Genomic DNA, 22,431 nt, shown 5'->3' with positions numbered 1-22,431 from the left:
TGAGGAAAAAGAATGGGATCAGGTTTGAGTTTTATGTTCTTCACAGTCAGAGGCTGGTGGAAGCTGATGTGGAGGTCAGAGATCTAGGCCAGGGCAAGTAGACAGCTGTTAGAACAGAAGAGTGTAGGAAAAGATATCCATGCAGTTGGATGCCAGTGGCTCATGCCTATAATCCTAGCTACTCAAGGCTGAGACCTATGGATCAATCAAGATTCAAAGCTAGCCTGGGCAAACTCTTATCTCCAAAGAATCATGAAAAAGATGGGAAGCGGAGCTACCGTAGTTCAAGTAGTACAGCACCAACCTTGTGCAAACAAGCTAAAGATACCTAGGATAACACCTAGGTTCTGAGTTCAAGCCCTGGCAAACACACACACACACACCTCCTCTGGAGGTGGACAAAGATATGGATAGCTGAACTTGGGCTCCAAAGGAAAAGTGGAATATTTAGGTCTCTGACAATTTAAGACTCATTATAGATCCTGATAGGGGGCTAAAGGCAAGGTTGCAATGGAGAAGCGGCACCATCTGAATTTAGGAATAGGCAGACAGGCACTCACCAAGTGGACAGAGAAAAATGAGGGAAAAATACACACACACACACACACACACACACACACACACACACACACCACACACACACACACACACACACCAACGGGTAGCCCAAGGCCTCAGCAGTCCTTGAGCACATGAATATTCCAACCCCCGGGAAGATGGCAATATTGGTCTCTGAACAACTGTAGACAAAACTCAGAGCCTCTCACACATCTGGAATGGCTCCTATCACAGCAGGGCATTTCCTACTGTACACACAGCTTTTTGCCAGAATTTGTTATTTTTTATTTCAGTTTTCTCAAGGCTAGCATTTTATTGCTTGTACCACAGCTCCATTTCTATCTTTTGCTGGTCACTTTCAAATCAGAATCTAATGGACTTTTTTTTTCTTGGTCTGCTTTCAAACCACAATCCTCAGATTTCATCTTTCTGATTAACTAGGATTAAAGACATGAGCCATCAGTGTGGCTTCTACTTTTTCCTCTATAGTTATCTAATGCACATACTTAGATAGTAATGTAAAACTGAGAGTATAGAAGCAAGATGTACAGTGATGATATTGTCCTGTCAGAAATTCAAGTTAGTAATGTAAATTTCTTCATAAGACCATAAACAAAAAATACCATGATACAGTGTAAGAGAACTCACTATTGAACATATGAGCGTTAAGAGCTTTCTAATAGATCCATTATTTATTGTTACCTAACATTATTAAAACATATGAGGCATTAGTAAAATAGAAGTCCTATGCATGACTACATAAATTCCTTGTTTTTTTAAAGACACTTGTTTTCATCTAAAAAAGTAGGCCTGTCTATTGTCTTCATGTGATTTTGATGATTGAAGGTACTTAGTGAGAAGGTGAAAATGTATTAGTAGTCCTAAACTATCAATTCTCATTTTTTCTTCTTGGAGAATATAATGATCAAAGCAATAGTTCAGAATCAGCAAGCAATAGTTCAGAATCATGCTTCCAGTGCAAGTGGATCACCAGTAAGAAATTCTCAATACCATTTTACACAAAGTTTTGTCACAGATACAATCTGCCTGCCTTCTCTAGCTGCTTTACTAGCTTGGACCTATTTCTTCATTGTACAGGAAAAGTGTCATTCAACTGATTTCAGTCAGATCTGTTACTAGAATTACCAAGGATTTAGATTCTTGTCTGTAATTTGGTCAAAGCTATGTCTCTTTATGTAGGCTACTAAAAATGTATTTACTAATTTCAAGTAAATACATAAATTCTATTTCAATCTTTTTTAAAAAATACAATTTTGTTTGCTCTATCAATTGATCAGAGGCATGGATTTTGTGGCTAGCTAGGTCATTGCACATGTGTATCACTCTTCCTTTCTCTATTTCATGGTTCTCATAGATAATATGATTGCGCCATAATTATCCTAATTTATTTTGCTTTTATATTTTTGGTTGTATCATTTCACTTTTTGCTCTGCCATTTCCCAAATCATTTATATAGAAGGCATTATTTCATATTTTCTCATTCCTAGAATAAGCTGCACATGAAGACATCACTGGTTCTCATTTTCAGTCTGTACCTTTGAATATGGAGGAACATCTTTCCTCTGTTCTCCATCAATTCCCTACTCTCCAGTTAGAATAATTTCGAATAGTAAAATTAGAAAAAGAGAATATAAATCATGGTGAAAAAAATATGCAGAAAATTCACCGGATATTTCTGACCAGTTCAAACAATGTGAACTGTTAGGGAAATACATGGAAACCTCATTCCCACTGACTCTCAAAGTCTCTGCTTAGTGAATTCTTAGAAAGATGAGGAACAAGATGAAAAAGTAAGGAATAGTATCAATTGCAAGACAAAAAATGGAGAAGGATCCAAGTAAATTTCTTCATTGGGCTACTGAAAATATTCAGCTTACTACAGTGCGGAAACTACTTTTCAAAAAGGCCACTCATGTGAATAATAGGGGATGATGATGAGTATACCCCACTTCATCTGGAAGCCGACAGTGGACCCTTAGACATTGTCCATGAGTTGGTGGCTCAAGTGGCAAATGCAATAACTGTAGATGGCTGGACACCCCTGCACAGTGTATATATGCAGAATAATACCAGACTGGCTTCTTTCTTACTTCATCATGATACAGATACCAATGCCCTAACTAAAGGCCTCTTGACCCCCTTACATCTTGTGCTGAGAATTGAGATAGCAAAGATACACTGGATCTCCTTCTGTTGAACCATTATATAAACCAGGCGTGAAGAACAACTTAGAAGAAACTGCATTTGAAATTGCCCAAAGGATAAGTATTTATCACTACCTCTATGAAGCTGTGGAAGGCTGTACAAATTGTTCTCTTAAGTCCTAATGGTCGGGTTAAGTTTCTTAAATTTCAAAAATGCAAGTCCATCCTTTGTGTCCATACAAAATATTTCCACAATCCAAATAAGGACAATATCTTTTTTTTTTTTTTTTGCTCGGTCATGGGGCTTGAACACTGGGCCTGGGCGCTATGCCTGTGCTCTTCAGCTCAAGGTGAGTGCTCTACCGCTTGAGCCACAGCTTCACTTCCAGTTTTCTAGTGGTTTATTGGAGATAAGAGTCTCACGGACTTTCCTTCCCGGGCTGGCTTTGAACCGTGAGCCTTAGATCTCAGCGTCCTGAGTAGCTAGGATTACAGGAGTGAGCCACCAGCGCCCGGCAACACCAATACTTACTGTAAAAATTCATGAATTCCGTGGAATTCTTCCAAGTGAATTGCCTGCATTGGATGTTAAAATGAATTCAAGAGTTTTTGTATACATGTATAATGATTTCTGCAGAGTTTGTGATTTTTTAATCAGAAATAATTTTAACGTATCTGTTGAAATGAGTAGTACAGAAACTAAAGTATTTCTGGTGGTTGTCTGAAAAAGAATATTTTAAAATATTCTATATTCTATGTTTGCATAATGTCCATAATTTATTTTATTCTTTCCTAGATATACTTTGAATTCTATATTATTTTATAATATATAGGTTCATTAATGTGTCCTTTCAGATTGTATTCCATATAGAAAGTTTTAGATTCCTTTTTTGCGTAGGTCCTAATATTATTTTTCTTTGGGATAAAATGACAATTTTGTCTAATTTCAAAAGTTTTGTAAAGTTTATGCTATGTAAACGCCTTTCTGAGGTGAAGATTTAATACACTAATGCCAAACTAAATTTAATTTAAAGGAATTACGTTTGTTGTTACACTTGTTATTTTGTAATCAACTTTTTTTTTTTTTTAGGTCCGGTCCTGGGGCCTGAACTCTGGGCCTGGGCGCTGTTCCTCAGCTCTTCAGCTCAAGGCTAGAGCTCTACCACTGAAGCCACAGCGCCACTTCCGGCTTTTTTCTTTTTGCTTGTGTGGTGCTGAGGAATCGAACCCAGGGCCTCGAGCATGCAAGGCAAGCGCTCTACCACTGAGTCACCTTCCCAGGGCTGTAATCAACTTTTTAATAACTGTTTTTCATTCCTTGCATCTGAAGAATGAAAAATACGGAATACTTCACAAATTTTCATATCATCCATGTGCAATTGCCATGTTAATCTCTGTATTGTAATTTGGGAATACGTGCTGCTGAAGCATGTAGTATCTTCTAAATTTAAGTAGTTAGTGATGCAATCTTTATACAGGCTTATATCCGTGGGTGCCTACTTGGAACAAGGAAATCTTATTGTTCCTAACAATGCTATTATTTCCCTAAAATTCTGTGAATAGGGGAAAAATTACATGTTCAATCGATTGCTCACATTTGCAATTTTTTTTGTCAATGAAAATTTTAAGTCTTTTTCATTTGGAATTTGATCATACTTTCAATAATTTATAGCTAGGTCCAAAGGTGATGGCTTTTTCAAGTACTTATTGATCCAACTGAATTAGGTTTGTGGAGCTAATGGATTCAAAGTAAGCCTTGCTTAAGAGCTACTTATAACATTCTGCAGCTGACATTTTCCCAAATGAGGTCTTACTGGCACAAATGTCTACCTGACCCTTTACTCTTCTCCCATGTAGGAACAGACCAATCAGAATATCTTACCCTGACAACATAGATTCTTTTACTTGAACAAAACTTAAATGTTACAAGGGATCATAGAGAGATGAACAGTTCAGTCAGAAGTGTTCAGACTAGAAGGTATTTTATCAAAATATAATTGTTTATTATATCTAACATTTCAAAAGTAGCTAAAGCCAAGAAGGTGAAAAAATTGATCATATGCGTGATTACTTAATGTCCTGGCCTGTCTACCATCCAACCAGGCAGGAACTTACACCACTGCATTTCTATCACGAAATATTTTCATAGTTGCGGGAGAAGTCCAGATGTTTCTCCTCATTATTAGGCCTTTAATTGGTAATGTTTTAATGGTAAAGCTTTAGGTCCAACTCTATCAAACACTGAGGTACAGATAATGGAATAATACTTTAAAAGAGAGTTGCCTTTGATACTGTAACCACAACAGAACAATGCAAAACATGTGTCTTTTTCTTATATTATATAGTTATATATTTTATATTTATATGTGCTGATTTTATATTTCACACAGTGAAACTTACTAGAATTAGTTGATAATTTCACTAATAAATTAATATTTATTTATTCCAATAAATAGAATAGGAATATAAATAATTAGGTTTAAAATGTATATTAGAATATATAAAGTATCAGAGCCATGTCTTTGGTATAAACTTGTGATACATTCTAACTGTTCTTGGTCTTCTGAATTCACATGGTAAAAAAAACAATGTTGTTTTCCGCTAATCTAAAAGGGATTTTGCTCTGCTTCTCTGTTTATTGTTTTAACTCGCTGGTCCCAAACTGTTTTTCTCCATATTTCTGAAGCAATCCTACTAATTATGCCCAAATTTTGCTGATAAGGTGTCTAACAAATATTATTCTTCTGCATGACACAATGATTCCTAGGATCCCAGGTCCCAGTTATCGGCATCATCAGATAACAGAGGCAAGACTTCTCACCAAGGCCCATGCAACATGCCAACACAAAGTATTTGAAGATCCATCTCAAGTTCTAATTTCCTATATTTAAGGGCCCCAATTCCTTGAGATGCAGGAATTAGCAGTAAGCAATTGTGAAATGCACGGCAACTTAAAATGAAAGATGAGATCACAAAATTTGAGAGTATGTATGACAATTCAAACATTCAACTTACAGCTGACCAGCCCATGAGTGAACAAGTTCACAAAGTGTCATAAGATTATTTTTAATACCCCTCCCCTATGATTAATGAAAGATTTTAGTCCTGCATAAGTGAGCCAAAAAGTAGTTCCTGGAAGGATAGATCGATAATTGGTCTACCAAGGCCCAGAAAAATTTACTTAGAGTTCAAATGTAATTCAGAAAAATATTGAGAAGATCCTTAGTGCTTCAAAACCCTGGGACTTCAGTACAACATATTTCAGTGGTATAAAAATGTCACTCTCAAACCAATGATGATCTACATCTAATATTCTGAAAATTATTCCTTTTCAAATTAACTTTTTAAAATCACATTCGCCAAAATAACATTTGACAAGTAGATGATACTTAGTGACATTACAAGTTTTTCAAGTGTAGGGAGCAAGTTACAATAGAGTTGAATTATTTACCCAGCACTAATGCCCAACACGTTCAACCATTCATTAAAGTGTAGAAATAGTACCACCCACAATTTGTGTTTTTCAGTAAGGGCCTTCGAGAAATGTGTTAGATAGATCAGCCTCCCAAATTTCAAACCCAAATATTAGCTAATAAAGTCAATGTCATCATTTAATAAGGTACATTTTAAAAAGTCACAAGTAGTTGTCTTATCATATGTAATAATATGTTTTCCCTATCTGTCTAACATAGGAAGAAATATGACTTAAGTCTTGAATATGGGTACTCATCAGAGATATGACAAACATAAAATCTGTCTTCTATTTCTATCATATTCCTCTATAGGAATAAATTTTAGTATTCTTCTTTTTCCAAAACTTATAGGTAGTAGAAAATATTATCCCATGTAAAATAAAACAATCACACCATTGTACAAAGCCATTTATAAGAACTGGTAGTTAGGAATACATTCTATGCCAATGTTTTTACTTTCTTTTTGATTAAAGATTAATCTTCCAAATGGATGAGAATAAAATCATGGTTAGGTGCTTCACGTCTCCTGTCTTGCAAATTTGAATGAATTATGGAAATATAAGCTGACATCAGTTCAAGCATATGCAGTATGGAAACTCCATGAAATATACATAAACCTTTCAAAGTATTAATAGACAGTGTAACAGGATGACTATCAGGAAGTTGAAAACAGAAAGGAATTATAGTAAAGACACAGAATGAATGAAAAATGAACAAGGGGCAAGTACAGCTAGAATACTCAATCTACACATATGATAAAGGAAGTGGTAAATCTGAAATAAATCTTGGAGAAGGGGTTGGTTGAGAATGATGGAAGGAGTGACTCTGATCCAAGAGCATTGGACAATTAGATGGATATATTTAATTGTAACACTTGCACAACCTTTTGAAATTCAGTTTAAAAACACAACAAAAAACAAAAACACACAAAAATCACAACCAATCTGAAATCTCTAGAAAGTATGAATATGACCTCCACAAATTTTAAGCAGTTAATGAAGGAAGGGTCGTCATGGGAAAAGCAAACAAAGCTATACAAAGAGAGAAGTTTGGGATAGGGGAGAATTTTGAACAGATTTAAATAGATTGTCTAAGGTTATAAATCACCTACATCTGCTGCAAATATTATCTTTCTTCTATGAGTTCTCTGTCTGAACTGGATAATCCAGTCGTGAGACACACTTGATAGCTTGTGAAGACAGAATGGAAGAAACAAGATCAAGAACCCATTACTCCACTGGAGAGAAAACAATCCTCTATGCTTTCTCTAATCTCTTCACTACTCTTTCTTCATACTATTAAGTCAATTGATTTTGAATTATATTTTTCCTTCTTTCTTCTGACAAAGTAATTGGTCAAAGTAATTCCTTAAATATTATTTGCCATTTTCTTCTTTCATGCTGTTTAATTGGCCAAGCAAGTCTATTAAACTTCCCTCTTGCATTTGGTTGCCCTGAAACTTAATGTAAAACGTTGTCTCCAGAAAACAGTCCAAGAAGCTGTGATCACAAATATTTGGCTGTATTTTTTCTTTTACCTTGAAAATCTTCTTGTGTCTAAAGTGCCCACAAAAATAAGTAATCCATCACTTTTTGGTTCAATCCATTCTAACCTAAAAGATATATTTTGCTAAGAAGATGGTTAGAGGAAACTGAAAAATACTGCACTTTTATCTTCTATCTTAATACTCTCCTTAGATACCATATCAGGAACAATGAAGTTATTCTATGCAAAATTATTTCAATAGATGATTTTTCTCTTGGTCTTGCATTTGTTCACCAAGATGTATGGAGGAGCGTAGAGTTAAATAACCTATACCTAGGAAGACAGTGTCTGTTACAAAAGGACAATGCTTCTATGTCCTGCTTCTATGTCCTCCTCTTAGCTCTTGCCTGATTTCCAATTAATCACAGCATTTTGGCTTCAAGTTTAGTGAAGCTGAAGGACTATATGGGCTCCACCACTGTTACATCTTCATGATTTCTCTTTTAAAACTATTTAAGTTGCTTCATTTGGATGTGGAATTTATTTTCATGTCTTCATTCAATCTGTTCTGCATTGTAGTGAGCCAAATAGGCTCTGTAAAATCACTTTTTGGTAGTAAAATTACTAACACAATTTAGTGCTGGGAAGTTGGCTCTTTGGTACAGCGCTTGCCTTGAATGCCTAAGGCCCTGGGTTCGATTCCTCAGCACCCCATAAGCAAAAAGAAAAAAGCCGGAAGTGGTGCTGTGGCTCAAGTGGTAGAGCGCTAGCCTTGACCTGAAGAGCTGAGGGACAGCGCCGAGGCTCAGAGTTCAGGCACCACGACTGGACATCCAAAAAACATATTAACACAATTTATATAAAAAAGTTTGGCCTCCCTTCACTGCTGAAGCCAATACGCTTAGCAAGGCTTTCTAAGAACTATGTTTTCTTACCTTTTCCATTTGCTCAATTCTTTTCTGAACCCAAAACATTTTGGCTTATGTAATAAGAGAAGTCTTCACTATTTCATGTTATTAAGGATATTATTTTTTGTGAGCCACTTAGAAATGTGAAATCATTGGTTTGAAGTATCCAATCAGATTTTTTTCTGTGTTTCACTGCTTCACATGCAAAGACATTGTAGAAAATGTTACAAACAGAAATGTGTAATCCCAACACCTTCTTTCATTGTGGAGGGCACTTTCTCCCTAAATATTTTGACTCAAATTATCTTTTTCAGAGAATTACGGTTTGGTAATTAAAGGTAAATTCACAAAATTGATGTCTTATTTTTTAAGAATTTGAATTTAAATTCCAGTATATCCTTGTTTCAACATAAGAATGTATTTCCTGGGTAAGGATAATTCCAAGGGAACCTACAGGATTTAGAGCAACGTTTCTGAGGTTTGTTTGTTTAGTGTGAAAATGAGCATCTTCACCCACATTGCTTCCTCTCTACTAAGTCTCCGTGGATTTCTTTGCATGAAAGCCTATTCTCCCAGGCAATTTTAAATTTTCTTAATAGGCTAAGTTGTTAAAAATTTTGAACAATTCAAATTTACCTGTCTTAACTTTAAAACCCTTGAAATACCTTTATCAGAACTGCGAATTCACAAATCCTAATTCCACCTTTACCATCAAAAAGTTAACATGCTGTTTTCATGATATGGTGTCCATGCAGCTATTATTTTCCAGTGGTTTTGTACTGCGTATACATAACCATATAAGCTGATGCTAAGCAAAATGAATTCCAAGATATGGAACCAGATTTTTTCAATTGTGGTTGTTGTTTTTGATGAACTATGTGATTTGTTTTCTCTGGGTTTTCCCCCTATTGTTCATTCCTGCTGTATTTGATTTTGTATTGTGTATGCATTTACCTTAAATAGGGAAGGGAAGAGGAAGAGCAAAATGGTGAGACAAATGACAAAGGGAAAACCAATGCAATAGCAACACTCCCAAGACAATATATTGGAAATGTACATTACAGCTTGTGAGGGGTGAAGGAAAACTGTGAGAAAAATGAGGGGGGGGTAACAAGTTTGAAATGTTTTGTATTTACTACCTTACAATTATTGTAACCTCACTGTACATCAATTTGATAATAAAATTGAAAAAATAAGCTGCATAAAATGTAATTTCACTGTATTAGCACAGTAAATATTATTCTTTATGTAGTAATATTTTAAAAATCAGTACTATTTGACATCCAATTCAAATTAATTACCACTTCTTTATCAGAGGGTCATCAACGTGATTGTTATCCAACTAGACAATATTTTCATAATATACTTGCCGAATTTTTTGAAAAAGAATAAATTTAATACTTTCTAATTCTAAAACAGAAAACCACTTTAATGCTATGGAAGCCCAAAACATTTAAAATTAACTAAGTTGTTAAGAGGACAGAATACATGTGTTCTTCAAAATTCCTATGAGAAATAACTACTCATAATTACTCATTTTTAAATTCTCAACATTCCATACCTGAGAGATTCAAAACAGTACTTTTTTGCATGTTATGAAATTCTGCAATAGATGCAGTTTCCAATGGGGTGTTAAAGATTGAGAAGTCAACAGAAAAATAGCCACATTCTTGTAGAGGAGAAAACTATGAAGCATCTGTAATAATTAATTCGTCAAGAGTAAGCAATTTTTTTTTATCAGAGTAAGCTGTTATTTCTATGACCATCAATCCCAAGATTTATACCATGAAGTCATCCTAGCCCAACAGTTTCCAACTTGTAAGGGGCACCTTAAAATTCCTTAATTCATATCATGAATAGCTTATCTCTATTGTGAAAAATACTACACCTCTGCTAATGTGATTTCCTCCGTGTTCTGGAAAGACACCACAATAAACTGAGCTGCATCATTTTTCCTCACTTGCAAATATTATTTATATTTATACTTTTTTAATTATCATAGATATTGAGGAAGCTAAGAGCAGAAAATTATGGTTCAAAGCCCACTCTGGCAAGAGGTTTCTTAGAATCTTATCTCCAATATACTTCTCCGTAAAAGCCAGACACAATGTGGCACTGAGGTTGAAGTGGTAGGGCAGGAGCCTTGAGCATAAACAGGCTCAGAGACACTGTCCAGGCCAAGAGTTCAAGCTCTAAGCAAACCAATAAAACAAAAACAACGTTGAATACAAACCCCAAACCTAGCATTTTCCTCAACGTATACAGAGGCACGTAAATAAGGAAATGGCTTCCTGTGTTACTTATAGGTTGAAGAAAGAAGATGTCACAGAATTACTCTCTTCATACCATTTTAAACTAAACCCTCAAAAAATGCTGTTTTTATAAATTTATAAATTACTGTCATCCATTTGTTGGCAACTCTGTCTAGATTATTCACATTAACATGGTATACATGAGCTGTGGGAATTATCTATTTACTATATTCTAATTATAACTCTCCTGAAAGAATATTCTAGGAAAATAGAGTGCCAGAATCATTTGTGAATTTTTCAATTAATCCCTCTACTTAAAAAGAATTTTGTAGTATCCTATAGAATATAAGATTACAAACAAAACCAAAATATATATTTTAAATCTAAATTCTAATTTATCAAGGTCTACAAAGTCCTACATTAGATGAACTTTGCGATTTCTCCAGGCTTATGCTTTTGTAATTCTTCAACATTTCTTTGGAATCCAACAGAATGTTGCTTACTCACTTTTGCAAATTTTTGGATGGGAATAATGAGCCATTTTGCATCTAGAATGTTCTGTAATGAAGAGAGAATTTAAAACACAAGTGAGGATATATATGAGTTGCATTTCAATAGGAAAATTGACTTCTCAAAACATAATGAGAAAATTAGACCCAAATTCCAACTGTGTATTCCTTTCTTGTTGTTTTGTTTGTTTTATTGAGACAAAATTATTCTACCTGGTCCAGGGAAGATATTGCAATGTAGTTCCATTCTCTAATCTCCTGTCGAAGTGCTAGAATTCCAGGCTTGTATCACATTGCCCTGCCATAGTTTGTTTATTTACTCTAGAAACAGACTAGCAATTCTGAACTTCTCCTATGATCTTATCCACTAGACTGACTGCTTAGACTGTTTATGTACTATTTTCAAAGATGTTCTAACATTTGACACAAGATATGAACATTTTCATATGCACCTAGAGGGTTCCCTGATTCATTCCTCCATGAATCCTATCCCATTAATAATGTTGCTTGACTCTCTTACTATCTCTGATTCCTACCTATGTAAGATTCTCAACTTTTGGGGGGAAATTTCACTTGAGGGCTTTCTAATATTAAAAATTATCGCTTGATTCTAGTCTTAATTTGGACATATTTTTATTGTTTTCTAACTTTTCTACATATTCTGAGAATTGTTTTATTTGTGTATTTTTGTGTGCACATATAAATCCCTCTGTGTGTATGTGTATGTTTGTATGTATGTATGCACAAACCTCAAGCTCTTATTCAGCAATCTTGCTCATGACTGGTATTCCAGCTTTTGGCTGTTTAATTATAGGTAGTGTCTCAAAGCCTGTTCTGCCCAGGCTGGATGCAAATTGAACTTCTCAGACTCCTTTACATTCTTAGGTTTTATTTTTCCAGGAGTATCAACTTTTAAACTACAAACACTTTTGTGAGTGTAAAGTCTATCCTGTAGCCCAGATTTTTAATGCAAGAATTAATATAAAGATTGATGGACATATACATTACATATCTTGAGTGTACACTGTTAGAAATGTGATCCTAAGCTCGGTGTGGTGAGATCTGAGGATTGGGATTTAAAGCCAGCCCAGGTAGGAAAGTCCTGGAGACTCTTTTCTCCAATAACTACCAGAAAACTGGGAGTGGCACTGTGGCTCAAGTGAAAGGGCACTAGCCTTGAGCTTCGTTGCAGAAGGACAGCACCCAGTCCCAGATTTCAAGTACCATGACCAACCACTACAAAAAGAATATAAGAAAAGGAAAAAAAAGAAATGTGATCTTAGCCACCAGATTCATTGCTAGTATAATTCCGGTTCTTTCAAGATAGATTCTTTTTTTCCAGTTAAGTCCATTATCTCATATATGACTTGCATTGGAAACAGAATCATTCTTCCATTCTTCTTTTTACAAAATTAGGTGATTAGCAAGCGTGATTTAGAAAGGAAGTGGCTTCATGTTCCATATAGGAGTAATGCTTTCTCTATATCACTCCCATAAATCTACATACTGGACTTAGCTTTATTGTTTCAATGTTGTCTTATTTGTAGAGTCTTCTATATTTTACTGAGCCCTTTTATATAAACACAGAACTTCTCTCTCTTATTATTGCTATTGTTTCTCTTACTGTTAACTCATGTACAATTGGGAAATTAAGGCACAGCACATAAACTCACAAAAAATGATCTGAGAACCTTCTTCCAATTTAAAATTCACCTTAATTTACAGAGCACTAAAGAAGTTTGAACAAAATGTACTCATGAATAAAGTATTCATAAGCAATTTAAATTTCATATTTTCTCTTTACTAAGTTGTCTCTGAAACACGTGTTACTTCATGTCTAAATGTGTCCTTGTGCTGTTTCAATGAAGTCAGAAAACATTCATTTTATCTCTAGCAGCACCATAGATTGTTACTGGAAGTAAGTGGAAGTAACTGTTACTAGATGTGGAAATTGATCTCAGGAGAGGAATTGAACATAGAGGAATGACAAAGTTCAAGTTAATATTTGCTTTCCTTTTTACTGTACAAGGAAAGAATTCAATGTTTGAAGGAAACTTTCTCCTTGACATTTTTGAGTGTGTTCTTTACTCATATAAAACTTGTCTGTAAACTTGTAGTTGAGAATATTACAGAAGGAAACAATATGCCATTTGAAGTCCAGCATAGAACAAAAGGAAATAACTTTGTTTTAAAAATGTTCTACTGCAAAGAAACAAAGATATGGAGGTTTTGAAGTGTCTTATGGATGGATATTTCACTCCTGAGATGATTCTCTTGTTGCAGGAGTCATTTATCAATTCGTTTAGTCTGGTCCTGAGTTTTCCATAGCAATAAAGATTTCAAAAATGCAGGATCCAGTGAGTATGATCAGCAAAACCAGCCTCTTCTCAGACCACTTTAAGGAGAGTCCCAAAGAAATACCTAGGGTTTGTGTTTTTTGCTTGTTTGTTTACTTTGTGCTGGTTCTGGGGCTTGAACTCAGAGGCTGGACCCTGTCCCTGAACAGTTGTCCTTCTTTCCCACCTGCCCACAAAGCTATTACACTACTGCTTGAGCCAAAACTTCACTTCTGTTTTTTTGGTGTTTAATTACAGATAAGAGTTTGACAGACTCTCATGCCTGGTTGGCTTTGAACTAAGACAGTAAGAAAGCTAAGTGACATCAACTGGATGGACTTCTCTTTTGAACCAAGAAATATTAGATGAAGTTTACTATACAGCTAATATTTGACAATTTTTAAAGAAGAGAATATGTTCAGCAAAGAAGCCATAACTTAAATAACTCAGCAAAAGTACGTGCACTGACTCCATTGGGAAGATTACTATTGACTTCATCATTCCTTTGGGGGAAACTTAAACCCATATTTGCACTTTTTTGTTGATTGTGGGTATGGAACACTGATTCTGGGCACTGCCTCTCAGCTCTTCAGCTCATCTAGAATGCTCTACAACTTTAGCTACAGCACCACTTCTGGGTTTCTGGTGGCTAAATGAAGATAAGTGTTTCATGGACTTTCCTGACCAGGCTGGATTTGAACCACAATCCTCTGGTTTCAACCTCCTGAGTAGCTAGGATTACAGGCATGAGCCACCAGCACCAGGCTTATATTTGCATTTATGTGCACTGAATGACACTGTGTAGACAAAGAATGGAAATTTTAACCAAATGATGACATTGCAGCTTTTTAGAAAAATTGAGATAGCAGTAAATATGTCCTCCTTTTCCATTTTGTTTCATTAATGACTCATGAGCTATGGGACTCTTACATTAGCATCCTGTGACGTCTGTATAGGTGTAGTTAATATCAGTAAAGGTTTATAGACAAATATAGAAAGACAGATGTTTAGAAAGCAAAGAGATCAGGTATGAAAGAACAGCATAGAAGGAGATACATTTATCTAGCCTAAGAGATTTAGAATGCTAAAGGCAATGAGGAATAAGCCTAGTTGATAACTAGTTCTTCAATAACCAAAAATGGTTTCCTAGAACTGTTTCTGTTATACCTTAGTCACTATCATTTCTTTCCTTCCATCTGCAGTTATTCCTTCTCTTCTGTCACAACTGTTAATTAGCCTCTGCCTTTTTGGTGCTATAACTGTCCAAAATGATTTCCAAATCTCACTTAGACTACCCTTATCATTGTGATTAGCAGAGACCCCACTCAAAAGCCTGGAATCTTTGAATTTCCAGAATTAATATTCACCTGACATCTAAGCACGTTCCTGGCATTAATTGCCATGACCTAATGAACAAAACTTTTTTTTTCAACACACTATCCTAACATAGGTAAAGTACATGAATTAGGGACTATTGTCAAGTATCAGTATGGAAGGAACAATTATATATTCCAAGTTTGGGTTCTTTATTTTGTATTTACTAACTAAATGTTCATTGTTGTTGTTTTGGCAGTCCTGGGGCTGAAACTCAGGGCTTGGGAATTATTCCTCAACTTTTTTTTTTTTCTCTCAATTCTAACCCTCTACCACTTGAGGCACAGGACCACTTCCAGTGTTTCTTTTTCAGTTTATGTGTTACTGAGGAATTGAACCCAGGGTCTCCTGCATGCTTAGGCAATCATTTTACCGTGAAGTCCCATTCCCAGAACCCTAAATGACTCTCTTAAGATGGCATTACATTTTCATTCTGTAACTATGTATCATAATTTTAGCCAGAAATTTTTGCTAGAAAAGGGCATTGATCACAGTACTGAATACAGTAAGGCTAGATGGACAATGAATAACTGTCACGGTCTAGCCAGGGCACAGAGGGCCTCATGGAGCTGGTACAACAGCCTGAACGAGACAGCTCCTGACCCACAGCCCACCTCCAGAATGAGAGGGCCACCTTGGTACCAACCACGTTGGGGATGCTGGGCCACCTCCTCCAGCACCCATTCAATCAGTTCCTGAGAGAGAGAGAAAAAAAGAAAGAAGGTCAGAATTACACTTAAGCCAGGTTCCTGTGGCTCAGGCCTATAATACTAAGTACAATGGAGGCTGAGATATGAGGATTGTGGTTTATAGCCAGCCCGGGCAGGAACACCTGTAAGACTCTTATTTCCAAAGAACCACAAAAAAACTGGAAGTGGAGCTGTGACTCAAGTGGTAGAGTGCTAGGTTTGAGCTGAGGATCTCAGGGAGCTGGCCCAGGCCCAGAGTTCAAGCCCCACAACTGAAAAGAAGTGGACTTCTCACCACAAGAAGTAGATTGAATAACACCCATTGTCCTAGGGAGCATGGCAGGGATGTCAGGCCCAGCTTCCTGTCAGCTGGGAGTCATGAGTAGGTCACTCAGCTTCTCTGTGCCTCAGTTTCCCCAGCTTCAAAACTGAACAAAGTGAAGGATCCCGTTCCTCATGGGGATTGGGTATTAAAGAGAGTCATGTTTTGTTTCATAATCCTATACCAGTCACAACATTAATAACACCCACCATCTGAGATCTTTCCAGGTATCTTCCTGTCATATTCTCACAGAACTGCCAAAAACCATATCTGACAGCCCCTCCCTCTGTGCCTGGCCCTGCTCCAGAGATCCCTCTGTATTAATCCCTTGTTTCTTCACAACTGTCCCATGAGGAGATTGAGGTCCAATGGTTGAGACCCAACCCAGAGCTTCACCTGTGGTCAAAAATGGGCTGCCGTGGTCTGAGTTTGGGACAATCCATCTAAACCACTGACTGAGCATGGCTCTACATGTCTACCATTCCAACTATAGAAGACAGGGCCCGGTGGCTCATGCCTGTCACAGACAGGAGGACTGTGATCCACCCCAGTCTGAGCATATATTAATTCTCCATCTCAGAAATGCCCAAGACAGAAAAGCTGGTAGAAGATCTGACTGGCAAGCCTAAGGCCTTGAGGTCAAATCCTAATATACCAAAAAGAACCAGAGTCCCAGTGCCAGAGGCTCATGCCTTTAATCCTAGATACTCAGGAGGTTGAGATCTGAAGATAACAGCTCAAGATTTAAAATTGGGTTGGCCTCGCCCATCAGAGGTCATGATGAGAAGACCCAGAATCTGACCTATGCTGTTGCACTCCATACTAGCAGGACTCATATCTTTACTAAGTGTGGCCATGCTCTCTGTCCTCTGGAAAGCCATCCCCTGCAGGCTGCACTCCTAGGTCCTCCCAAGCTCCCACTGCCACCAACCAGGCCCAAGGGCATACGCAGCTCCAGGGCACACAGATCCCTTATTCTTGTAATTTAACAGTGCTGTGTCCCCTTCAAGCATCTCACCCTTCTAGGCTCCCAGACCTCAACTATGAAGCCCATGCATTCCCCAAAAATAGCAGGTAGAAGTTACCAAAGCATTCAGCCTCCTTGTTACAACCCACTTCTACACACACACACACACACACACACACACATCCAGACCGGTGACAGAAGACTCATCCATGGGGTACCTGCAATTTGCCAACTGATGACACACCTGAGCACAGTCAGGCTGTACAAGGAGAAAGATGATCTCTCTCTTTGTCTCTCTGTCTCTGGCTCTGTGTCTTCAGGTGAAAGGACGACTGAGCACAGAAAACAAGGGTTCACACAGCAAGGGGGATCTATCTTCTGCATCCAACACCTCCCATCCCCAGAAAAAGGGAAAAGACCGCAGAAGGCAGGTGTGTACATGCTGCTCCCCACCTCTGACTAAAACCACCAGGTTCCCACCAGGGAAAGGAAGGGTGCAGATGTGCGGCTGTGTGGCTCCCATTGCTCCAGGCCAGGGGCTCTGTGGCATCCACTCCTCACGTAACCCTGCATCTCCCCATTTCCTGGGACACTAGACGCTGGGGATGGGAATGGGATCCTGGGTCAACACCCACCCCCACCCCTGAGGCACATTTATGGCAGGGCGTGGCCCAGACTGTGGGGCACAGAGGAGGTGCGGGTCCTGGTCTGGAGGGGGGGTTATATGGGGACGCAGGGAGCGGGCCTATGTGGCCACCACTCACATGTGCTGCAGGCAAAATCTGTTGGCAGCTGCTCCATGTGGGGTGAACAGCAATGGCAGTGGTATGGCAGACATCAGGCTCAGAGCAGAGGACAAGGAGGCCAGGACCAGGTCAGGCCCACAAGCTGGCTGGTGGCGCACCATTGCACCATTGCCTGAGGAATCCAAGAGGCAACCTGGGTTTGAGCCAGCAGCACCAGGTTTGAAATGCTGTGCCACGGGGAAGGTGAGAAGGGGGCCAGAGCACAGGCAGGCACATGGTGGGCCTGAGCAAGGCCTCTCCTCCTAGGCCTCGAGTCTCTTGCTCATCACTCAGCCACCTCTACCTTCCTCAACTGCTGGTAGTGGTGTCAACCAACAGAGGGAATCCCAGTGCTACTGGGCAGCATGGAATGTGGACATGGCCAGCATTCTTGTATCCCATTGGTCAGAAAGAACCATGAAAGAATGGAGGTGTGGCCAGAATCCTGTGATGCAGGCAGAATGGGCAGAGTCAAGATGATGGCAGCCCCTTTCCCAGAGAACTCTGTGCAATCCAGTTGGGGACAAGAAGATGACCTGCTTTATCTGGATGGCTGCACAGATTGTTGTGTATGTCTATTTGTTCCCAGTCCCAGACCTTGAACTCAGGATCTGGGCACAGTCTGTGAGCTGCTTTTGATCAAGGCTAATCCTCTACCAATGGAGCCACACGGGTTTACTTCTGGTTTTGTTGGCACAAGCTGGGCAGGAGTCTCAAGGACTTTCCTGCCTAGGGTGACTTTGACCATGATCCTCCTATCACAGCCTTGTAAGTATCAAGGAGGACTGCTGGGAGACACTGATGCCTGCCTAATCATTGGTCTTACTGATGTATTTGGACAGATCTGTGAGTTCCCTATCCTCAGGTTTAAGTGGTAGGAGCTGGAGCCCACAGTTGGAATCGTGGTCCTGCCACCTCCAAATGGCAGGAGATCCTAAGAAACTCATTACTATTCATATGATTATCAATGGAATGTGATGTATGTCATGATTAAATGGGCAGTTCTTGAATGATTCAAGGTTAAAATTATACACAATTATATTATAGGACACTGGTCGATTTTAATTAATACTTTATGAAGCATTTAAACAATCACATTCATTAAATGGAGCCCAAATGAAATACCTAAGAATTGAGCATCACATAGCTTGGAGATGCCATTTTTTCTGCCAGCACTGGGATTTGAACTCTTGGTCTGGGTAACACTTGTTGCACTGTGTGGGAAGGGGAAGCTTGCCTCCTTGAATTCAAGAAATTCAGGTCTGTTCCTTAGGCCTGAAATCAATGCCCACCACTAGAAAACATCCTATTTGTGTGCATTTTAAGTATATGATTTATATTTATATACATACGTTGCATTCAGTGTAGTTATTCATTTTATTTTTTGTTTTATTCATGTATTGACTGCTCATTTTATTGACTATTATGACACGTAGAACAGTGCTTACATTGATTACATAGGATATAGGTTTGTATATATATTGGACTTCATACCTGACACCCAAGACTTTCACAGAAAAGGAAAACATGTGTCATCATCAGCTTCTTACTCCACGATTCATTGTTTGGGAATGCTGGTATCTGAATCACAGCCTGCAAGACCCAATTCATGAATGGGTGAGTGTCAGCATGCCATCTTGTGGCAAATTCAGCTGACAGGCAGTTCCCAGTACCTGAGATCGAGCCACAGCGGTTGACAAAATAAGAACAGACTGACATGCAGATGGTAGTACTGTAATAAATAAATATCTCTATAGAGTGCTAGAGATGCCTATACATTATTTAGTTATATAGACTACATTCCTACTAATTCTTGGGTATTTATTATGCCTCCATGTAATTACTGTCGTTTTCATTCTTAACAAAAGATTAATTAAATCAATCAATATCTGAAATTATTGCATTCCTGTAAATAATAGTATTCTTTTAATGCTTCATACATAATAAATAAAATCAGTCTCCTGAAATGATGGGTCTGATTTTATAGGAGCTTCATTCACGATCAACTAATTCAACTGTGACACTGATAGGATTACCTTGTTATTCCCATGGATGGGAATGAGTCTCTTAGTATCTCATGTCATTGATTGGTGTCAGGATGGGGATTCAAAATCAGGGCCTACATTGCCTATGGCTTCCCCAATAGTCTGCCAACCTTCAGCAATGCAAGGTGAAGTACCCTTTGCAACAGTGTCATTCAGACCCAAGAGGGTAACCATGCAAAGGAAGAAAACATAAAAAGGCCATCTCACCGCATTTTTCTGTATATTTTTGCCACACAAGGCCTGGGGGTCTAGGATCCTAGGATCTGCTGTGCGTCCAGTGGCTGCACCCCAGCACAGGATGATCGAAGCTGAAGCAGAGTTGCCACAATCTGAGTTCAAGCCCCCTGCTGAGTAAAAGAAATTAGCTCCCTGGCTTGCAATTCATCCCATTTATTCTGCCAGGCTTTGAATTTGATCTCAGGGTCTGGGTAAATCTACAACACTGTGGAAGAAGGGGAAGCTCACTGTACTTGAAGGTAAGAAAATTAGGCCTGTACTCTAAGCAAAATTCAAGCTCCAGCTTTGGAAAACATACTATTTATATACATTGTAAAGACAAGATTTGTACTTACTTATGGATGCTCAGTCCATACACATTTGATGTGGTTGTTCCTTGTACTTTTTGTTTTATTCATTTTTTACCATTGATTTTACAGTGATGACACCCATTGCCTTTATTACATTGATGACATCCTATTACATGGGATCTAAATTTGTAGACGTGTTCTTCATCAAGCCTGACACCCAGGACTCTCGGAGAAAAGGAAAAAAGGTTTCACACTTGGCTTCTTACTCCATGATCCAATTGTTGATAGTGCTAGGATCTGAACTCAGGTCCAGGCAGGACCAATTGGCAAATAGTTCAAGGTGAACACACCAGCCTGTTTGCAACAAAGGAGTTAGGCCATTCCCAGGATCTGTCATTGATCCCCAGGGTGGGCCACGATAGTCATAAATTCATAATTTAAACATAGGATCTAAATTTACATATATGTGTGGACAGCATCTTGCGTTTGATGTACTTCTCCTTATTGTCTGTCTTATGGAAGTATTGTGCAATTTACTGAGTAAGGTGACAGATATAACAGTACTTACATGGATGACAACCTATTGCCATGGCTATAGGGTTTCCTAAGCATTCTCCACCCTAGCTGAGACACAGGACTTTCACAGAAAAGGAAAAGAGGTGAATCGATGGGCTTATCACATCAGGATTCATCTTTTGGCAGTGTTGGGATTTGAACTCAGAGCCTACAGGCCCAATTGGGGAAAGGGTCAAGGGTCACCCGCCTGTGAGCAACGAAGGAGATAGGCCCTTCCCAGGACCTGACATCGAGTACCAGGGAGGGCCAAATAGTAATTAATTCATAATTTAAACATAGGATCTATATTTACATACATGTGTGGACAACATCTTGCATTTGGTGCACATATTCTCCTTATTTTGTGTCTAATTCATGGAGTTATTGTGTATTGTACTGAGTATGGTGACAAGTATAACTGTGCTGACATGGATGACAACCTGTTCCAATGGTTATAGGGTTGCCTATGCATTCTACATCCTAGTTGAGGCCCGGGATTTTCACAGGAGAGGAAAACATGTACAATGACTGGCTTCTGACAACAGAATGAATATTTTGTCAGTGCTAGGATTTGAACTTGAGTCTGAGTAGCTCTGTTGCACTTTGGGGGAAGGGGAAGCTCACCATCCTTGAAGACTAGAATGTCAGGCCTGGTCCAAGGCATGATTTGAAGCACCAGCACTGGATAAAATAACCTTTTTTAAACTTAGGATCTCTCTTTACCTACAGATGTGATATGCATCTTGCATTCAGTGTAGTTATTCTTTTTATTTTGTGTCTTATTCATGGATGTATTGTGTATTTTATTGAGTATGGTGATAGATATAGCTATGTTAACATGGATGACAACTTATTCCCATGGCTATAGAGTTGTCTATATAGAATTCTCCATCCTTGCTGAGACCCATGACTTTCATGGGACAGGAAAACAGGTGGATCAATTGGCTTCTCACATCAAAGTGAATCTTTTGGCAGTGCTGGGATTTGAACTCAAGGCCTAGCAGGCCCAATTGGTGAATGGCTCAGAATGGGTCATGGTGAACACACCAGCCTGTGAGGAACTAAGGACCTAGGCCATTCCCAAAACCTGACATGAAGCCCTGGTGGGGGCCAAAATAGTCATAAATTCATCATTTAAACAGAGGATCTATATTTCCATACATGGATGGCAGCATCTTGCATTTGGTGTAGTCATTCTCTTTATGTTGTGTCTTATTCATTGATGTATTGTGTATTTTCTTGAGTATTGGTTGACAGATATAACTGTTGTGACCTAGATGACAACCTATTCCCATGAGTATAGAGTTACCTATGCATTCTCTATCCTAGCTGAGACCCAGGACTTGCACAGCAAAGGAAAATAGGTGCAATGACTGGCTTCTCACATCAAGGTAAATCTTTTGGCAGTGCTGGGATTTGAACTCAAGGCCTAGCAAGCCCAATTGGTGAATGGGTCATGGTGAACACACCAGTCTGTGAGC

General features: G+C 38.4%; 1 pseudogene; it reads right to left on the bottom strand.

Annotated features, from left to right (window-relative positions):
- Positions 1-4,057: 4,057 nt before the first annotated feature.
- LOC122101221 lies at positions 4,058-4,154 on the bottom strand (annotated as a pseudogene).
- Between the last annotated feature and the right edge of the window lie 18,277 nt (positions 4,155-22,431).

Source organism: Dipodomys spectabilis, unplaced genomic scaffold, assembly GCF_019054845.1.
Source record: "Dipodomys spectabilis isolate Male_0828 unplaced genomic scaffold, ASM1905484v1 ptg000641l, whole genome shotgun sequence".
NCBI lineage: Eukaryota > Metazoa > Chordata > Mammalia > Rodentia > Heteromyidae > Dipodomys > Dipodomys spectabilis.
This window is presented reverse-complemented; position numbering and strand designations above follow the sequence as displayed.